Genomic DNA, 6,900 nt, shown 5'->3' on the forward strand with positions numbered 1-6,900 from the left:
TAGCTCTAGTAGTTTTGTTGTGGATTTTTCCGGGTTTTTGACGCATAGTATCATATTGTCTGCAAACAATGATAGTTTTACTTCTTCCTTTCCAATTTTGATGCCTTGTATTTCTTTTTCTTGTCTAATTGCTCTGGCTAGAACCTCCAACACAATGTTGAATAATAGTGGTGATAGTGGACATCCTTGTCTTGCTCCTGATCTTAGGGGGAAAGTTTTCAATTTTTCCCCATTGAGGATGATATTAGCTGTGGGTTTTTCATATATTCCCTCTATCATTTTAAGGAAGTTCCCTTGTATTCCTATCTTTTGAAGTGTTTTCAACAGGAAAGGATGTTGAATCTTGTCAAATGCCTTCTCTGTATCAATTGAGATGATCATGTGATTTTTCTGCTTTGATTTGTTGATGTGGTGTATTACATTAATTGATTTTCTTATGTTGAACCATCCTTGCATACCTGGGATGAATCCTACTTGGTCATGATGTATAATTCTTTTAATGTGCTGTTGGATACGATTTGCTAGCATTTTATTGAGGATTTTTGCATCTATATTCATTAGAGAGATTGGTCTATAGTTTTCTTTTTTTGTAATATCTTTGCCTGGTTTGGGTATGAGGGTGATGTTGGCTTCATAGAATGAATTAGGTAGTTTTCCCTCCACTTCGATTATTTTGAAGAGTTTGAGGAGAGTTGGTACTAATTCTTTCTGGAATGTTTGATAGAATTCACATGTGAAGCCGTCTGGTCCTGGACTTTTCTTTTTAGGGAGCTTTTGAATGACTAATTCAATCTCTTTACTTGTGATTGGTTTGTTGAGGTCATCAATTTCTTCTTGAGTCAAAGTTGGTTGTTCATGTCTTTCCAGGAACCCGTCCATTTCATCTAAATTGTTGTATTTATTAGCGTAAAGTTGTTCATAGTATCCTGTTATTACCTCCTTTATTTCTGTGAGGTCAGTAGTTATGTCTCCTCTTCCATTTCTGATCTTATTTATTTGCATCCTCTCTCTTCTTCTTTTTGTCAATCTTGCTAAGGGCCCATCAATCTTATTGATTTTCTCATAGAACCAACTTCTGGTCTTATTGATTTTCTCTATTGTTTTCATGTTTTCAATTTCATTTATTTCTGCTCTGATCTTTGTTATTTCTTTCCTTTTGCTTGCTTTGGGGTTAGTTTGCTGTTCTTTCTCCAGTTCTTCCAAGTGAACATTTAATTCCTGCATTTTTGCCTTTTCTTCTTTTCTGATATAGGCATTTAGGGCAATAAATTTCCCTCTTAGCACTGCCTTTGCTGCGTCCCATAAGTTTTGATATGTTGTGTTTTCATTTTCATTTGCCTCGAGGTATTTACTAATTTCTCTTGCAATTTATTCTTTGACCCACTCGTTGTTTAAGAGTGTGTTGTTGAGCCTCCACGTATTTGTGAATTTTCTGGCATTCTGCCTATTATTGATTTCCAACTTCATTCCTTTATGATCCGAGAAAGTGTTGTGTATGATTTCAATCTTTTTAAATTTGTTAAGACTTGCTTTGTGACCCAGCATATGGTCTATCTTTGAGAATGATCCATGAGCACTTGAGAAAAAGGTGTATCCTGCTGTTGTGGGATGTAATGTCCTATAAATGTCTGTTAAGTCTAGCTCATTTATAGTAATATTCAGATTCTCTATTTCTTTATTGATCCTCTGTCTAGATGTTCTGTCCATTGATGAGAGTGGGGAATTGAAGTCTCCAACTATTATGGTAGATGTGTCTATTTCCCTTTTCAGTGTTTGCAGTGTATTCCTCACGTATTCTGGTTCGGTGCGTAAATATTTATGATTGTTATGTCTTCTTGCTTAATTGTTCCTTTTATTAGTAGATAGTGTCCTTCTTTGTCTCTTTTAACTGTTTTACATTTGAAGTCTAACTTGTTGGATATTAGTATAGCCACTCCTGCTATTTTCTGGTTGTTATTTGCATGATATATCTTTTCCCAACCTTTCACTTTCAATCTATGTTTATCTTTGGGTCTAAGATGTGTTTCCTGTAGACAGCATATAGAAGGATCCTGTTTTTTAATCCATTCTGCCATTCTATGTCTTTTGATTGGGAAATTCAGTCCATTAACATTTAGTGTTATTACTGTTTGGATAATATTTTCCTCTACCATTTTGCCTTTTGTATTATATATATCATATCTGATTTTCCTTCTTTCTACACTCTTCTCCATACCTCTCTCTTCTGTCTTTTCGTATCTGACTCTAGTGCTCCCTTTAGTATTTCTTGCAGAGCTGGTCTCTTGGTCACAAATTCTCTCAGTGACTTTTTGTCTATAAATGTTTTAATTTCTCCCTCATTTTTGAAGGACAATTTTGCTGGATATAGGAGTCTTGGTTGGCAGTTTTTCTCTTTTAGTAATTTAAATATATCATCCCACTGTCTTCTAGCTTCCATGGTTTCTGCTGAGAAATCTACACATAGTCTTATTGGGTTTCCCTTGTATGTGATGGATTGTTTTTCTCTTGCTGCTTTCAAGATCCTCTCTTTCTCTTTGACCTCTGACATTCTAACTACTAAGTGTCTTGGAGAACGCCTATTTGGGTCTAATCTTTTTGGGGTGCGCTGCAGTTCTTGGATCTGTAATTTTAGGTCTTTCATAAGAGTTGGGAAATTTTCAGTGAAAATTTCTTCCATTATTTTTCTCCTCCTTTTCCCTTCTCTTCTCCTTCTGGGACACCCACAACACGTATATTTGTGCGCTTCATATTGTCCTTGAGTTCCCTGATACCCTGTTCAAATTTTTCCATTCTTTTCCCGATAGTTTCTGTTTGTTTTTGGAATTCAGATGTTCCATCCTCCAAATCACTAATTCTATCTTCTGTCTCTTTGAGTCTGTCATTGTAGGTATCCATTGTTTTTTCTATCTTTTCTACTTTGTCCTTCACTTCCATAAGTTCTGTGATTTTTTTTTCAGTTTTTCTATTTCTTCTTTTTGTTCAGCCCATGTCTTCTTCATGTCCTCCCTCAGTTTATCGATTTCGTTTTTGAAGAGGTTTTCCATTTCTGTTCGTATATTCAGCATTAGTTGTCTCAGCTCCTGTATCTCATTTGAACTATTGGTTTGTTCCTTTGACTGGGCAATATTTTCAATTATTTGAGCGTGATCCGTTATCTTCTGTTGGCGTCTGCGCATTTAGACAGATTTCCCTGGGTATTGGATCCAAAAGTTTGGAAGATTTTTCTGTGAAATCTCTGGGTTCTGTTTTTCTTATCCTGCCCAGTAGGTGGCGCTCGTGGCACACGTTTGTCTGCGGGTCCCACCAGTAAAAGGTGCTGTGGGACCTTTAACTTTGGAAAACTCTCGCCATCTGGGAGGTTCGCTAGCCGAAGCAGCTTGGAAGAGTGCGAGCCGGCCTGGGGTCCGAACGCGGGGAGGGTTGCTGGCTGCCGCAGCCCAGGAAAGTGCCTGTCCGAATTTCCTAGTCGGCCCAGGGCGACAAGCGTGGCGGGAGGGCGCCAGCGGCAGCGGCCCGCCCGGGAGAGTGCACGTTCCCAGGGAGTCACGGGTTTGGAAGGGGCCTCCCCCACCCGTCACCATTCTCTGCGGCCTGGGGATTTCCGATCAAATTCTCTCAGTTGGTCCGGGGGGATGTGCGTGGTGTGGGCGCCAGCCGCGGCAGTTTCAGGGGACCGCCTCTCCAATTCTCCTAGCCGGCCCGGGAAGGGGGAAGGGAGTGACTCCGTCCGCTTGCCACCCCGCCCGGTAAGGCCCGCGCGCCTCGGCGATCTCACCCGAGCGGCTTCTCTCAGCCAGCCAGCCATTCCAGGATGGGGTACGCTGTCTTTTTTATCTCTGTTGTGGCTTGGGGGCTGTTCTGTATCATTTCTGCTCCCCTAGTAGCTGTCCTGGAGAAGAAACTAAGATCCGCACGTCTTACTAAGCCGCCATCTTCTCCGGAAGTCGACTCTCTCTTTTTGTAATTCAAATTAGACTTCTGTTATTGACCTAGAATTCTTCTGCTTATATAGCTCAAGCAAGAATTTAATAGACTGCCCATCTATTTTTCTTCTTTGGGGAGGTGTGCATGGTCCAGGAATTGACCCAGATCTCCTGCATGTAAGGTGAGCATTCTACCACTGAATCACCCATGCACTCCCCCCCCCCATCTATTTTACTTCTAGGTACCCCATGATCTACTAGCCCATGCCACAAGTGTCTGTGATTCAAATTATTCTGACTGCTGCTTTGAATCTGCTGCCCACTATGATAGCCATGTCTATGGTGATTAACTCTCGCCACCTGGCTTCTGCCAACTCAGAATCCAGTCATCCTCATTCTGTTTAAGGATTTCAGCTCATTGACAGCAGTTCCCGTAGTAATATCTCACCTACAGAGAAGGACGACTACAGAGCTCTTCAGAGATGATGGAGCTAATCTCATGCCTTTATTTCTCAAGGTTCTGGTGAAAGACGTGTCTTCTGGACATTCCTGGGATGTGTGAGCAAGTCTCCATGATAAATCCACTCTAACATTCCAATCCCTCTAAGCCTCTGGATTATCTCCTATACATTACACTTAAGGTAATTGGCATTCAAACCTCAGGTAATGTTGGCCACCTTTTGATCCATGCTTCAGCCAACCATTCATCCAAACAGTTAAAGTCCTTTCTAACCTCAAGCTACAACATTGAATACAGAATCTCTGCTTAGTGGGCCCATATCAATAAATTCAGCCTGACCCAGCTTTATACTCTTCCCACCATTATCCCACACCCTTGCTATCCATTGCCACACATATTCCCCTGATTTCAGTCTATACAAATTGGAAAACTCATGTAGTTCTTTTGGAGTATACCTCACCTTTCAGGGCCTATAAGGACTTTAGTCTAGTTACAGGTGTTGAAGAAAAGATGGGTGGTGGGGATGGGTCATGAAAAGAATTAGAAGTGTCTTTAAATCCAATTACCTCAGGGCATTCCATTGCAACTTCAGCAGGTGAAACAGGATTAGTCGTTCCAGATGGAGGAGTGAGGGCTATTTCCCCAAGGGAGGTGGTTATAAGTTTAGCAGGCACTAAAGGGTTAATCTCTTTATGTGGAGTTTGGATTGCAGGCTCCTCTGGGGAGACTGGGGGCCAGGAAGCTGTTTGCTTGGAGGTTGGGAAGCTCTTTCCTAGGGCAGTCCATTACAGGACTATCTAGCAAAGGCTCAGCAGATTCCAGGGATCCCATCTCCCTATTACCATCATTATCAAGCCATATATCACCATCCCACATTTCAGGATCTCATTCTTTTCCCATCAAACCTACTTTAACAGCAGACACACTGCAAGGTTGAGATTTTAGTTTACATTGTAAATCTGCTACTCACACACTGAGGTTTTGTTTCTGGTTTTCAGAGATCTCAAGTCTGCAACCACAGGAAATAAAATTTCCTTTTAGGACACACATGGAAACCTTTACATCATTCATACAGCACTTAAATTGCAAATTTGAAGCCTTCAGCTGATCCCTTTCCCTCATCATTATTTCCAGCATATCTAAAAAAGACCAGTCAACATCATTATGCCTTAATTCCACAAAACTCCATAAAGGTGTCAAAAACACTCTCACCCATATAAGCATACAATTAGCAGAATCTAATGGTGATATTTTGAGTATCTCTTTTGCCAACTCATCCCATGTCAGTGCCATCTTGATTATTGGAAATAGAGTCATTAATGCCTCTGAGTCTAGTCAGACTAGAAAGCCAATTGTAAAAAAACTATTTTTGAGATTCTGTTTCTCAAGAACCGCTCTCAGTACCAAGCTGTGTTAGTCAGGGTTCTTTAGTGAAACAGAACCAACAGGAGAGATCTGTAAGTATGAGGTTTATAAAGGTGTCTCACTCAACTGTGGGAATGGAAGAGTCCAAAATCCATAGGGCAGTCTGTGAAGCTGGCAGCTCCAATGAAGGGTCTGGACAAACTCTTCAGGAGAGGCTCACTGGCTGAAGAAGCAGTGAAAGAATCTCTCTTCTCCCTTAAGCCTTCAATGGATTGGATAATCTCATTGTGGGAGACACACCTTAATTGATCACAGGTGTAATCAGCCACAGATGCAATCAACAGACTGATGATTTAATACACCAGCCTCTCAGTTTATCAACCAACCACAAAATATCCTTGCAGTAGCAGTTAGGCCAGGGCTTGCCTAACTAGACAAGTGGGCATAATCACTTGGCCAAGTTGACACCAGAACTTAACCATCACAACATCTTTCTTACAGGGCCCATGATTCCAGGCAGCATCAGCTTCAAAGTGTCATGCACTTCATGTTTGAGTGTACAAGACACAAAGCAAGAGAGATTTCAGAGGAAGATGGCAGGGTAGGAAGCTCAAGGGCTCAGTGCTCCACCAAGACAGCTATTAAATAGGCAGGAACTGTCTGATACAACTGTTCTGGTGTTCAGGAGGCCAGAACACTGCATAGCATCAGGGAAGAGTGGTGGAAGAGGCTGATAAACTGCAGTAAAGAACAGTGAGTTGCTCTCTCCATGCAGCAGCTGCCAGCATCCATCCCTCACTCTCACAACAGTTGACCTTGGGGTCTAGTTCCTGGCTGGCTCACGGGACAGAAAGAGACATAAAAATCCTCTTTCCCAAGAGCAGGTGTGTGCATGGCATATCACTGATCAATAGCTCTGAGACATCATTTCAACCTTCCCTGGACAAAGGAGGTAGCAGCCATTGTTTCAATCCCACTGTGGGCAGGTGTGGAGGCAAGGGAGATTTAAAGTTTCAGTGCTTCCTCAAGGCCCTGGAGGGTGGTTAGCTGAAGACTGCATTGTTGGGAAGGTCAGGAAAACAATGATTTGGGGAGCCATCCAAAAGGCTTTTAGTACCTGTCCTGATGTTCTCCCCAGGGCACTTTGCAGCT

Source organism: Tamandua tetradactyla, chromosome 1, assembly GCF_023851605.1.
Source record: "Tamandua tetradactyla isolate mTamTet1 chromosome 1, mTamTet1.pri, whole genome shotgun sequence".
Classification (NCBI taxonomy): Eukaryota; Metazoa; Chordata; class Mammalia; order Pilosa; family Myrmecophagidae; genus Tamandua; species Tamandua tetradactyla.